The sequence below is a fragment of the Paramormyrops kingsleyae genome, chromosome 19, assembly GCF_048594095.1.
Source record: "Paramormyrops kingsleyae isolate MSU_618 chromosome 19, PKINGS_0.4, whole genome shotgun sequence".
NCBI lineage: Eukaryota > Metazoa > Chordata > Actinopteri > Osteoglossiformes > Mormyridae > Paramormyrops > Paramormyrops kingsleyae.
The window spans coordinates 27964523-27977849 of NC_132815.1; the positions used below are offsets into that span (position 1 = coordinate 27964523).

Here is a 13327-nt window from a genome sequence, read left to right on the forward strand (position 1 = left end):
CCCTAATTTTTTTACTGCATCTGAGGGAATTGAATATAAAAAAAATAAAAAAAGGGCAAAATTGTCTTTATGATCCTACAACAACATTAAAAATACATCTCGGAACAACATTATCAGTTTTCATTAACGAAACATTAGAAAAAAGTAATCAACATGCATTACACGACATTTTTCTGTTGAATAATCTTTGGTTAATAAAAGATGTTCTGCATTAAATGTGTGCTAGGTGAATGAAAAAATAGCATGTCCCCTTCCCCTTCAAAACCACTGTGGTTGAGCAAGTTCCATAAGTAGGTGTGTAACTGTGTGAAAGTAAACAGGACATTTCTGTGGTCTTTAAGACAATATTCCTTGAATAGATAAAAGGTACCAATAAAAAAAAATTTAATAAAATTTTAAAAAGTACAAAATTTCACGTCATAAGGCCAAAATTACCTTGAATTATATTGAATATGATTGTATCTCTAAATGGCTTCTTTTGCAGTTGGCCACCACCCCTCATGTTGAATTTTGCCATTAAGGCATTCGACATGATTCTGTGAAAGAAATTACTCAGGATTACTTCACCATCAGGAAAATTTACATGTAAGGTCAACATTACAATTATTGTAGTTGTAATATTATCAGCATGTTACTTGCATGCAATGTTAAATCATACACTTTAACAACCACTCATCTGTCAGGTAACAAGTTCCCTGAACTATGTTCTTATCCATATCCACATTTTTTGAGACAACTAATTAGTCATTAATGGCTTACACTGAAATTATGCTTTGATTTTTTGGTTTTCAGTCTGGCAGACTAAGTCAGTAGACATCTAAAACCTTCTGAACTAGAAAATAGGCATGTATGTGAGGAGATATAATGTGTGAAAGATTAAATCTGTAATAAAAAAAAATAATAATACCCAAAGCTGGGTTTCTTATTTTGGCCAGAATATACATTTACATATACATTTTATTTCTGAATTATGCAGCAATACAAACAATGCAAGGTAAAATACATACCTGTTCATGACTTTATTGACACAGTCCCTGAGAGAAGATCCCCCAACTCTGGACAGTTGCTGAACCTAAATGTGACATCACAATCTGTAATATGATATTTAAAAAAGGGCACATTCCTTTTGTCACATTTAAAACTTACGCAGATCGACTTCTTCTCCTCATCTTTCATTGACGCTTCAAAGGATTTCAGCTCACTCTCCGAATCCAGTCTCTTTATTGATGAGGATGTATTTCCAGGGTCCACAATAGCAGCTACCCGCTGAAGTTACTCTTTTATGTCAAATAACATCTCAAAGACCTTCCTTTGGAACCCTGGGGGAAAAAAAAAAAAACAGTACATTAATATGTTCACAAACCTCTACACATTACTACTTAAATTTCTGAATGTGACACTTTGTGTTTATGCAGCACATTAGGCATGGCAGTTTAATTATAAACCATTTCGCAGTCTTGTTTGCCTGCTGATTAACGGGGAGAATAAGGTCATGAAAACAAAGTGCAAGACTGAATTTACAGCCAGCAAAAGCACTGGTATCATTACTGTCATTCGATACTTCGTTAGCAACAAATACTTGTAGTTCTAACAAACATTGACTGCAAATTGAATGCGTATTGACTTAGCTTTATTATGTATTTTATTTTACTGGCTAGGCTTTTAAACACACCACATACTGTATATTATATATAATATCTTACTTGCAGTTGACATGGGGTAAGTGCTTCTTGCGGGTCTGGTGCCACCTATTACAAAATTAAAAAATTGTAAAACCAAATTTTGATAGGACAAGCTCATGGCTGGAACAGACCATTAACATACATACGTACCCTCACTTCTGTGCTCTCAGGGATGCATCTGTTAAGAAGCAAGAGAACATTAGGACATGCTGTTATTAATGTTTCACCACACACAGAAACACAGCAACCCACGTATTATTACTGTATTTGAACTACTTTGTGGATGTAACAAACATTTAGACTCCTTAGGGTCCAATTCAACCTAGACAAGTATTGTAGCCATATTATCGTTACCAATAACTAAATCCAAGGTATTCTACCCTGGTTGTCGAGTGCCACGCCCCTGCTTGCTTTCAAGCTATACCTGCCCTACTTACTGCTGATTGATAATTAATTAGGTGTGTTCCGTCAGTCAGAAGCTGCAAGGTCAGGAATAGCTGGAAAACAATCAGGTCTACACCAGGTCTAAATCTTTTTAAATTGTCAAGTAATAAGGCGGCCGTATTAATTTCCTCTGGACCGGAGGAACACTTCACTGTGTAATTCTGTGGCAGAACAGTGGCTTAGTGGTTAGCATGGTCCCCTTGCATCTCCAGGGGTATGTATGTGTTTATACATTAATGACAACAGCCTATTATGTAATGTGTATAACATAAGATGGAACTGCAAGTTTCTCACATACATTGGGGTGTCCTCTGGGACTGGCCTGGGCTGGGACTGTGTCTTCTGTGTGAAACTGGAGACTGAGACTCTACTATATATACATTAAAAACAAGTGTGAAAAATAATAATTAAAAATTAATTATGGTAAGAAAGGAGTCCTTAGTGTTCGTTATATGACCCTGTAAAAAAAAGTTGCACCTTAATATAATTTAATTAAGTACCATATACATAAAAACATGTTATAAAAAATGTATTATAAAATTTATTGAAGTGATCAAAGTATTATATACCGAAGGATCATAATTTTCATACAGACTGGAGTGACTTAGATTCATTATGCAAAATGCACCACCATAAAGCATTACTTACTTCTTGTGTTGGAAGCTGAGGCCATAGGGGAGAACTCCGGTAGTCTCCTTCCTGATCCTTGTCTGTGATCAGTGTGCCTTACCTCACCTGCACAAAAATAGTTAAGGTTATGGTAGTGTAAATTAATACAGTAAATCACTGGAAAATTTTAGGATTTGTAGGCATTAAGAAAAACTAAAAATTATTTAGCATCAGAAGCACATACGTCTCATAGTGTCGCTGGTTAACCTTGGGTATGGATTACCACCTTGATAATGAACACGATCATGAAGCCTGTTATCACCTGTGTAGAAAATACAACAAAACAAAGTTTATATACATTTTGCTGTTTCATCTCAAAATATCTAAAAGGCTTTAAAATTGTTCCTACACTTGCACCATCAAACCCTGCAACAATCAGACCTTATTCTAGAACGTAGATTATTTTCATGAGACTCTTGAGGTGAATTCTAAATTAAATATTAACATTTTTGCTTATTGGATTTGTGTTAAACCCGAAAAATATAGAAATACGACCACTGGGTGTCCTCCTGTTTGTATTACCATGTGTTTACTGCTTCCTCTACAATGACAAGGGGAATGATCATCTGAAAGCTTCAAGTTCTCATGTACTACTTACAATGACGATGGATTCATGACCCAAATCTAACCTTGCAGCACCAATAAAATGCCAGTAACAATGTAAACTATTGATAACTACAACAATGTTTTAAAAGGGTCACCTAGACATTCAAAATCAGAACTTATACTTCACGTATTTATAGATGCTGGAGCTGCCATTTCAGGGCAACATGGAGTTCTTCTAATAATTTTTTCTGTACTTGACAAGACTTTGTTTGTCTTGCCCTGTTACAGGGCAAAAAAAAAAAGAATTCTGTAGTTGTACATGAGTACAGTAGATCTAAAATAAAGCACCTACGGTTTAACATCTGTGAAGATTCAGGGATTCTGTGTTGATCATGTCGACCTCGACTGGTGTTATGTTGTGAATATCCTGTTGGAAAAATTAAAAGAAGTAATTGAAAAAGGACCATTTTATCTAAGGAATATTGAATATGTTTATAAAAAGCTTTGCAACAACTTCCCTTAAATATACAGAAGTACACTATAAAAATTTAAAGACACAGGGACATACTTCTGGGGGTGACCAGCAACGTGCTATGAGTTGTGGGCCTATGCCTCCGTCTTATTTGGAGATCCAGCGGGCTCTGAGCAGGTTGTCCTTCATGGAAATATTACGTAGTACGTGTTAGTTTAGGAGCATTTCACTGTCCAATTGTACTGTAACATGCTATGATTTTTTTTTTCTTTGGTTGTTAGTTTTTCTATCTGAAATCAAAGCAAACAAACTATCTTGCATCAAATCTTGAATGCCTGCTAAATGAAGTGTTAAAAATACTGAAATTTGTCAAAAGAAAGGTGACATTTCCTCCATAATGACTCTATAAAACAAAAAAAAAATAAAAAATAGCACAGTTCCATGTAATACATTTACAGTTATTTTTGATGGCTAATCTGTTCTTTCCTCCGGGAAGTGTGACAGCCTAGCTGTTGATTAAAACATTCAAGAAAAAGTGATGCTTTTTGACTGTTATAGTGATGTGTTAAATTAGCAAATAACTTTTAGATATCACATACTTTGTACTGGAGAAGGCGTTAATGGTGGCAGGTTTCTCCTTGTAGGTGTGATATGAACATCCACTGGGAATACACAGAGAAACAATAATTACGGTTCAATAAGTATTGGGAGGACACATTCCTTTTTGAAAGCATGACTCCTTTTTGTATATATTACAAAAAGCTATCTAAAACTTACAACTTAATCTAGTGTTGAACAGGTCAGGGGTCGGGCACGTTTCATCCAAGTGTCTTGGGCACAAATCTGGACCTTTAGCACAAAGAAGGACAAATGACAAATTAGAACATGAACAAATCTGTAGACAGTTTAAAGTATATCTCTACATAAGTCATGGCACTTTACCTTTTGTTTTACTCTGGGAAGAATGTGCAAAGCCTCCATATGATGAGTGTTGCCCCACAACTGTAAATAAAATAAAATTGTAATTAATGATATTCTTCTCCCCTCTCCAAAATAAAAACTCCAATTTGTTCAATCAGATAAGCATATTTTCAAACTGAGCCCATTACCTTGCTGGGTTTTCTGATATTTTGGAGGAGGATCTGGATAGGACACAGTCCTTTTAACAGCTTTTTTATTTTTATTCCGGTCAGGTTCTGCTTTTCCTTTGTACAAAAACAAAGTACATTAATCCAAAATTTATGCTGAGCTTTTAATATTGAACAGTATTTGAAAAGTAACATTAACTATTAAACTGAACTCTTACGCAACTTTTACAGTGAAGCTCTAAAGCAATTCTAATCAATTTCTCATAATCCCTAATTTAACATATGTGCAATGATTCCCCATGTAAACCTACAAAACAGAGTCTTAGGGCGAAGTGGTTAAGTCAAAGGAATTATTAAAAAATAAGGCCACAGACTTACAGTAGCATAATTAATAAAATTAGGCAACTCACTTTTTTGGGCTGGCAGGAGACTCTGACTGAGCTGTCAACTCAATATCAGTCACGTCACTTTCAAGGTCTGCCTCTACATCAAATAAAACAGAAATAAATTAGTGAAACAGTTTGAGGTTCATATATGACAGACATTGCATGACTTTATAAGGCAATTATAATCTGAAGCTGCTTTGAAGCATGAAATAATAATGTACCATTAACAAAGTCATCAAAGATTTTCCTCTTTCTGGTCCCTTTTACCTCTCTGTGATGGTCCATTACCTAAAAAAAAAAAAAAACACAACAGGAGAGTTTAACTTTCAGGACACTAAATTCTGTCTAAATATTTCAAAAGCTGAAAAGCAACTGGGCATTAATTTGCATCATACAGGTTAGTAATTGTTTACACAAAAGTATATTAATTATTTTATTAAATGTGTGTGCGTGTGCGTGTGTGAGTAATACCCAAGTCAGATAATTCTGACCACTATTAAACCACCAGGTGGATTTACAGTCACTAATTGCTTTTTGAGGTGCCTTTCCAAACCCAACTGAAGCACCAGTGAAAGAATTATTAAAAGGTTAGTTAAGAAATCAAAAGTAAACATTACCAAATGTAGTTATTCTGGTTTGTGCAGCTGAGGGAATATAGCATAACCCTGTTTGTAAGGGAGACACACAGCTTTTTTGTAGACACTTGCTCTGTTTGTCAGCATTCGCTTTGCTGTTGTCAAGTCACTGCTGACAAACATGATGTTGAAGAGCTTTGAGTTGCATGGCTTTTCAAAGATACTGTCACAGTCGGTTTCCCCGATCGCATCCATCCTGAGTGTTCCATCACTTCTTTTCTCTCGAATAAATCCCACTGCATTATCCATCAGGAGCACACAGTTGTCAGGCATCTTTGATGTTATTTTAGTTGTACTTTGGTATCGTCTAGCATATGTTTCAGTACATTGTCTTTCAGCAAGTCTTTTAGTGGCTTGGACCAATGGTTGTTTCCCGCTTCTCACCATTTTTTTGATAACCTGTAAGTGGTTCTCAAATGGAAAACATGATATATGGTTCAAAGAGCAGTGAAAGTTCACAGCATCATCTGACAAGTGTTTAATGGAATGAATGTTGTATGTTGGAAAAGTGGATCCATAAAAATCCACTGAGTGATCCAGAATGCTGTGTGCGTAACCTAGATAAGACTCTCTCTTCCCTTCTGCTTCATCCAAAAGAATGTTCATACCAACACTCAGACAAAGAAAGTGATGGTACTGGTCATCGGGAAGCACATCCTTTAAGATTAATGGTCCTGTGTAGAGCATGAAGTGACGTAGCTCAGTAGCTTTCCAAATGTCCAAGTCTTCCATGCTTCTTGGTTGCCTTGAAAACTCTGCGGGCAAAGCTCCCTTCAACGGACCTATGTTAAAGTTCTACTTGCTCTCTCTGAGCCTTACTTAGTCAACAGATATCTGGACCACGCCACAAGTATGTCAGCAGCCTTTTCATGGCTCCAAGACATACTAGGTGCATGTAGTCAAGGGGGAATTGTTTCACACACAAAATACCAGCTTTAACAAGAGGTGATATTTGTTTTTGATGGTCAGGGTATCCAGCTTGGTTGAAAACATCATCTCTTCTTTTTTCAGCAGGCCCCTTAGTCAAGTAAACTACCCTCCCCTCGATCTTTTGTGCTACTGCAACACATCGCTCGCATCCATGCAGACTATTGTGACCTTTAATACATTTCAGAAATGACCTGGCTTGTGCATCACAAATGATCGCCTTTACTGTAATTGTGTGAACCGAATTCTGGAATGAAATGCCATTTTGAATGAGTTGTTGCAATTCCTCCAAGAAATCTTGTAAAAAATCCTCAACAGAGTCAGGTTTGCTGGACCCATGATACAGTGCCACAATAAATGGCTGACAGTTCTGAATTTGACCAAGAATAGGCCAGAAACACATTTTACTTGATTTAAATAATGGCACGCCATCCACATTAAAGCACAGTTCAACTTTCCCTGGCAGTGTCTCTTTTGAAAAGTGTTCAAGAACATAACGCTCAATACCATAATAAATATACTGTCCATTGCATTTATTTTGAACTGGCACTCCTTGTGGAGTTTCAAGAAGAGGTCTAGCGTCTTTGGGAAGTCTATGGCCATGACGTCTGAGCACATCCAGAAGCTCATTTAATGCCTTGTGGGTCTGGTTTGTAGCAGTAGCCCAACTAGCCAAGTCCTTGTGAAGAGATGGTGTTTCAACAATTGAACGTGAAGCCTCATCCAACTGCTCAGACTCAGTTTCAGTAGAATCAGTATCATAATTGTATTCTTCTTCATGTCTAATTGACACCACTGCTGTGCTAACAGAAGAACTACAGGTCACCATAGGATGTATTTCGTCGTGTGTTGATCCCTCCGTGAGGGGACTGCCCTCTCCTGCCAAGGCTGGCTCCACTGACCCCTCAGAATCAGAGCTGCTATCATATTCCACTAAGGAATCAACCTTTGCCCTTCGTCGTCTCCACTTCCTCTGGTACTCAGAGGACATGTTTAGCAAATCTAAAATTACAAAATTATTTTAAAGTAGTTACTGAAAACATCCATGTTAAAATTCATTTACAGATGCCAGCCCATGTTATTCTTGAGCTCTTCCTACATTTTGCTCAACATTTCACAGTCTCTTTCAGGTAATTTACTTTTTGAAAAATCTCAAAAGGCTACATTGAACAGTAAAACTTACTGGATCATTAAAACATACTGGTATGCTATTATGGACTGCATTTCATAGCTACTACAATATTTACCATTTGCTTGGGTTTTAACAAATTATTTTTTTTTACTTTATTTAAAAGATCTTTCACTAAACATCTCGCTTTAAAGTCAATTTAAGCAGTTACAACAGCACTTCTTGCCCTACCAAACGAACTACTGATTTGCCCTCCCCCACTCCAATCTTATCTGAAATGATATCTTCCAGCTTCTGATTGACTGAACACACCTGATCCAGGTAACCAGCAGTGGGTAGGGCAGGGATAATTAGAAAACAATTAGGCCAGGTGTCCTTGAGGACCAGGGTTGGGAACCCCATATCTATTACACCATGTTCTTGCAGTAGCATGAAACTGCTCTGCTCATTTGTAATTATTTTTACCTGTGTCTTGTCTTGTCACTGTCTTTCTGTTGCACTGTAGAGTTCTGTCACTACAACAAATTCCTCGTATGTGTCAACATACTGTCACGTTCGGGCTTAAGGCGAGCAGGGAAGCAGGCGAAAGCAGCCAGGAAGTCAGGGTAACGGGGTTTATTGCACGCAGACTGACAGGTACGGACACTACAATGACAGATCTGGGGTACACTGACTTAGACACGGACTAAATACAAGACACAGGCTAAGGGTAACGAATCACAGGTAAGAGACAATCAGGGAATCACACGAGGTAACGAGGTGGGCGTGGCACACATCGGGAGCGGACGGAGCGGGGCGTGACAAAACCCCCCCCCAAAGGCGCGCACACCGGGCGCGCCCGAGAGGAGGCGACGGACGGGACGAAACCGGGGAACAGGACCTGGAAGACAAAGCAAAACATCAACCAAAAACAGGGAACAAGACCGAGACACAAAACAGGAACAGGGACGAAAAGAAAGACAGAACCCGACAAAGGACAGGGAAAGCGGACAGACAGACCTGGAAGGGAGACACAGAAGGGGAGACAGGCGGAACAAAAGGGCCAGGAGTGAACGGAGGAGGAACAAAGGGACGAGGAGCAGATACAGGCGGGACAAACGGAAAGGGAGGAGGAACAAGGGGAGCACGAGGGAGCCCAGGCGGGCGACGGGCAGCGGCCGGAGGGGCCGCAGGCGGGAGGGAGAAGGGAGCTGAAGGGGACCACCCAGGGGCCAAGGGAACGGGACGAGGGAGTGACGGAGGGGACACGGAGGGAGCAGGAGGGAACACCAGTGCAGGCGGGCAGGAGGGGGAAGCCGCGGCAGGCGGAGGCACAGCCGGAGCCGGCGAAGGCGCCGTCCGACGCACAGCCGGAGCAGGGGGGCCCGGAGGCGACCGACATGGAGCCGGAGGCGGGACCGAGGACCGGCACCGAGGATCCAGGGGGGGACCCGGAGGCGACCGCCGACCCCGAGCCGGAGGAACCGCAGGCGGCCCCGGAGCCCCAGCCAAGGCGAGCGAGGGCGAGCCAGGGGGCAGGGAGGGCGGGACCCGGACCCGACGCCTGTGTCCTCTGCCCTTACGGGACACTGACAGGCGGGGTCCCGGGGGGCGTCGGCTTTGCCGGGGTAAGGGTGAGGGAGTCAAGGCCTTCAAAGAGGCAACAGGCAGGGCAGTCAGAGCCGCGGGCGTGGCCGCAGGCGGGACAGTCAGAGCCGCGGGCGTGGCCGCAGGCGGGGCAGTCAGAGCCGCGGGCGTGGCCGCAGGCGGGGCAGTCAGAGCCGCGGGCGTGGCCGCAGGCGGGGCAGTCAGAGCCGCGGGCAGGACAGCCAGAGCGGCGGCCTCAGGCAGGGCCACGGGCAGGACAGGAACGGTGGCCTCAGGCGGGGCCGCGGGCAGGACAGGAACGGCGGCCGGCTGGACAGGCGAGCAGGGCTGGGCCGGCTGGACAGGCAAGCAGGGCTGGACAGGCGAGCTGCCAACCGGGGACGCCGCGGGCAGAGCAGCGGCAGCAGCCGGCGATGCAGCCGCGGGCATGGCCGCAGGCAGTGCAGCCAGAGGCCAGACGGGCAAGTCAGGTACGTGGCCAGCAGGGGGTGCTGCAGGCAGAGCAGGGACCACTGCAGGCGCCTCGGGCATACGGTCAGCAGGGGGCGCCTCAGCGGGCGCCGCCAGCACGCGACCAGCAGGAAGTGCCTCAGCGGGCGTAAGGTCAGCAGGGGGCGCCTCAGCGGGCGCCGCCAGCACGCGACCAGCAGGGGGCGCTGCAGGCAGAGCAGGGGCCACTGCAGGCGCCTCGGCGGGCGCCACCAGCACGCGGCCAGCAGGGGGCGCCTCGGCGGGCGCCGCCATCACGTGGCCAGCAGGGGGCGCAACCGCGGCCACCTCAGGCAGTTTAGGCGCCGGCAGGACAGGCGAGCAGGAGCAGGGCTGGCCGGGCAGGACAGGCAAGACGGGCAGTTCAGGTGCCGGCAGGACAGGCAGTTCAGGTGCCGGCAGGACAGGCAGTTCAGGTGCCGGCAGGACAGGCAGTTCAGGTGCCGGCAGGACGGGCGCCGCCGTCCCGTGGTCAGCAGGGGGTGTCTTGGAGGGCGTCGCCACCCCGCGGCCAGCAGGGGGCGCCTCGGCGGGCGCCACCAGCACGCGGCCAGCAGGGGGCGCCTCGGTGGGCGCCACCAGCACGCGGCCAGCAGGGGGCGCCTCGGTGGGCGCCACCAGCACGCGGCCAGCAGGGGGCGCCTCGGCGGGCGCAGCCTCCACGCGGCCAGCCACTGGGACTGCAGGCAAGCCAGGCAGGACAGGCGGGTCAGATGGGACAGGCGGGTCAGGCAGGACAGGCGGGTCAGGCAGGACAGGCGGTGCCGCGGGCAGAGCGGCGGCAGCTGCAGCCGGCAGCGCAGCCGCGGGCACCCCGGCTCTAGAGACCCGGGGAATCGCGTCTCTCACCGGGCTGATCCCTTTTCCGTGCAGGCGTTCCGGCCGGTACGGATATGCCTCCCGCGGTGGCGGCAGCTCACCAGGGACGCCGAGCTGGCGGGTAGCGGCGAAGTCATCCCAGGGCAGCGGTGAGCCATCATGCTCCCTGGCTAACTCCCAGGCGGGGAGCAGAGTGCAAGCCCCCAGGAAGAGCGACGGAGCCTCCTCCTGCTGCACTCTGTTCCGCCGCTTCTTGCCGCTGGCAGGCGAAAGCGGAGCCACCGCGAACGCTTCGTCCTGGCTCCGGGCGACGCGTTCGCCTCTCAGCCGTGCGAGGCGCTTGCTGAGACGGCGTAGGAGCTTGCGTGCCCGCTCGAGCGGGTACTGCTGTCCGGGCGGGCGCTCTTCCGCGAGGAGGTCCGCGCCCCGGGTGGCCAGCTCCAGGGCTACAGGATCCTCCAGTACTGTTGGTTGGGAGCGCCAAAACACGAAGTCTTGCAGGAGACCGAGCCGGTGGTGCTCGGTCTCCCGCGTCGTGTTGTCTGAGAGATCTGTCATTCTGTCACGTTCGGGCTTAAGGCGAGCAGGGAAGCAGGCGAAAGCAGCCAGGAAGTCAGGGTAACGGGGTTTATTGCACGCAGACTGACAGGTACGGACACTACAATGACAGATCTGGGGTACACTGACTTAGACACGGACTAAATACAAGACACAGGCTAAGGGTAACGAATCACAGGTAAGAGATAATCAGGGAATCACACGAGGTAACGAGGTGGGCGTGGCACACATCGGGAGCGGACGGAGCGGGGCGTGACACATACCTGGCAATAAAGCTTATTCTATTCTATTCTATTCTATTCTATTCTATTCTATTTTTTAAGGCAGTGAAACAAAATCCAGCAAACTTACCATTTTGGGGACTTGGTCATTTTGCTATCAGTTTTTCACCAAGAAGTTTGCTCAACTGCATAAAATAGCTCAACTTAAGTGTAGAGACCGCATGGGGCTTTATACCTGCGAACAGAGTTCATCTAAGGGAAGTTGTTTTTAGGAGCAACCTAACGTTAACACTACTAACTTTTAGCCTGCTAGTTAATTTTAGCCAAACTCAAACTACATTTTAGTTCCTTCGTGTCAAACGTAAAATTTATAAAACAATACAAAATGGACTTACCCAACAGTAGTTTTTTTATATAGATATATTAACTTTCACCCTCCTCTCTTCTTGTCAGTAAATAAGACTCGTGAAAATGCGTTAACTTTTCCTCTCTCTCTCTCTAGATAATCTGGAATATCACGAGACTGCCAACTAGTGGCGGCACTGTTTCCAAATTCAAATAAAAAAACTTTATGTATCCACATGGGGAAATAAAACGCACGCAGAGTAAAGCGAGTAAACTTTTTTTTTATTTGACAATCCACATTCAATTTGGACTTTAAATGGTAACCAGATATATACCTGTTCATATGTAAATTGCATAAATTTCATAAAAATAATAAAATAATTTTTTAATATTCGAAAACACGGGGCGCATAATGCCACATGCAGTGGCTTCACAATCACAGAGCACTTTGTGAATAATTTGTCATAAAACAATATGTAAATAAACATTATTGTGCATTTCATAAAAAAAATATATCCTTTTTCCCCCACAATGAGTCTTGCTTGAATAGACGTGTAAAGGACGTCAGTGGCCGTCTTTTCACAACCTCTTAAAAACTACTCAGGGCACTTACTTTTTATTGCAGTATTAACCAAGGTGTAAGCACAATCGCATTTGCATGTTTCGTGCTCAGTTTCACAGTGGATTTAATAAAGGATCATGATGGACTGTAAATGCACGTGTAAATGACGTCACATACAGTATAGTGGACCTTCGCTCACACATGCACTCACTAATAAAATGCACTTAGCTAAAACTCAAAGTGACAGCTATACATGCAACCCCAGACAACTGTAGACATGTACAAATGTATCTGAATGCATTTTTAGGCAATGTTCTGTGTCACATATTTTTACCAATTTATGCCGTCTTACCTCGACTGTTTTTGGCCGGGGACACAACGTCGGCGTTGGACCAATGTTTGCTGGGGAGTGACTGCACGAAGCAAGTATTACGCGGGTGGGGGTTCAAAACTACGGAAGCCCCGAACTGCATTTGATTAATTTTTTTTTGGAGACAATAAGTCATTATTTCGACATAATAAGCCGTTATAACGAGATAGTAAGTTGTTATTTCGACATAATAAGTCGTTATAACGAGATATTATCTCGTTATTTCGACATAATAAGTCATTATAACGAGATAGTAAGTCATTTCGACATAACTCATGTTAAGCTTTGCGCCAATATTAAAGAATGCATTAAGTCATGCTGACGCACTGTTAACATCAGTAGCTAATTACTTGGTACACTAACGACCCATGTATTTCTGGGAATTTTACATAGTTTGT

At 44.3% G+C, this 13327-nt stretch overlaps 2 long non-coding RNA genes across 3 annotated transcripts; both read right to left on the bottom strand.

The window, feature by feature from the left end:
* Positions 1–440: 440 nt before the first annotated feature.
* LOC140580931 (uncharacterized) lies at positions 441–12139 on the bottom strand. Of its 2 annotated transcripts, none has more exons than XR_011984074.1 (3): positions 12048–12139; positions 1008–1072; positions 441–536 (listed from the first exon to the last, which is right to left on the bottom strand). It is a non-coding gene; the product is annotated as an uncharacterized lncRNA (long non-coding RNA). The 2 variants fall into 2 exon arrangements; XR_011984073.1 differs by having other exon boundaries at positions 1008–1091; positions 12048–12110.
* On the bottom strand, positions 2978–3999 carry LOC111845651 (uncharacterized). Its single transcript, XR_011984079.1, has 3 exons — positions 3910–3999; positions 3694–3768; positions 2978–3057 (listed from the first exon to the last, which is right to left on the bottom strand). It is a non-coding gene; the product is annotated as an uncharacterized lncRNA (long non-coding RNA).
* Positions 12140–13327: the final 1188 nt, after the last annotated feature.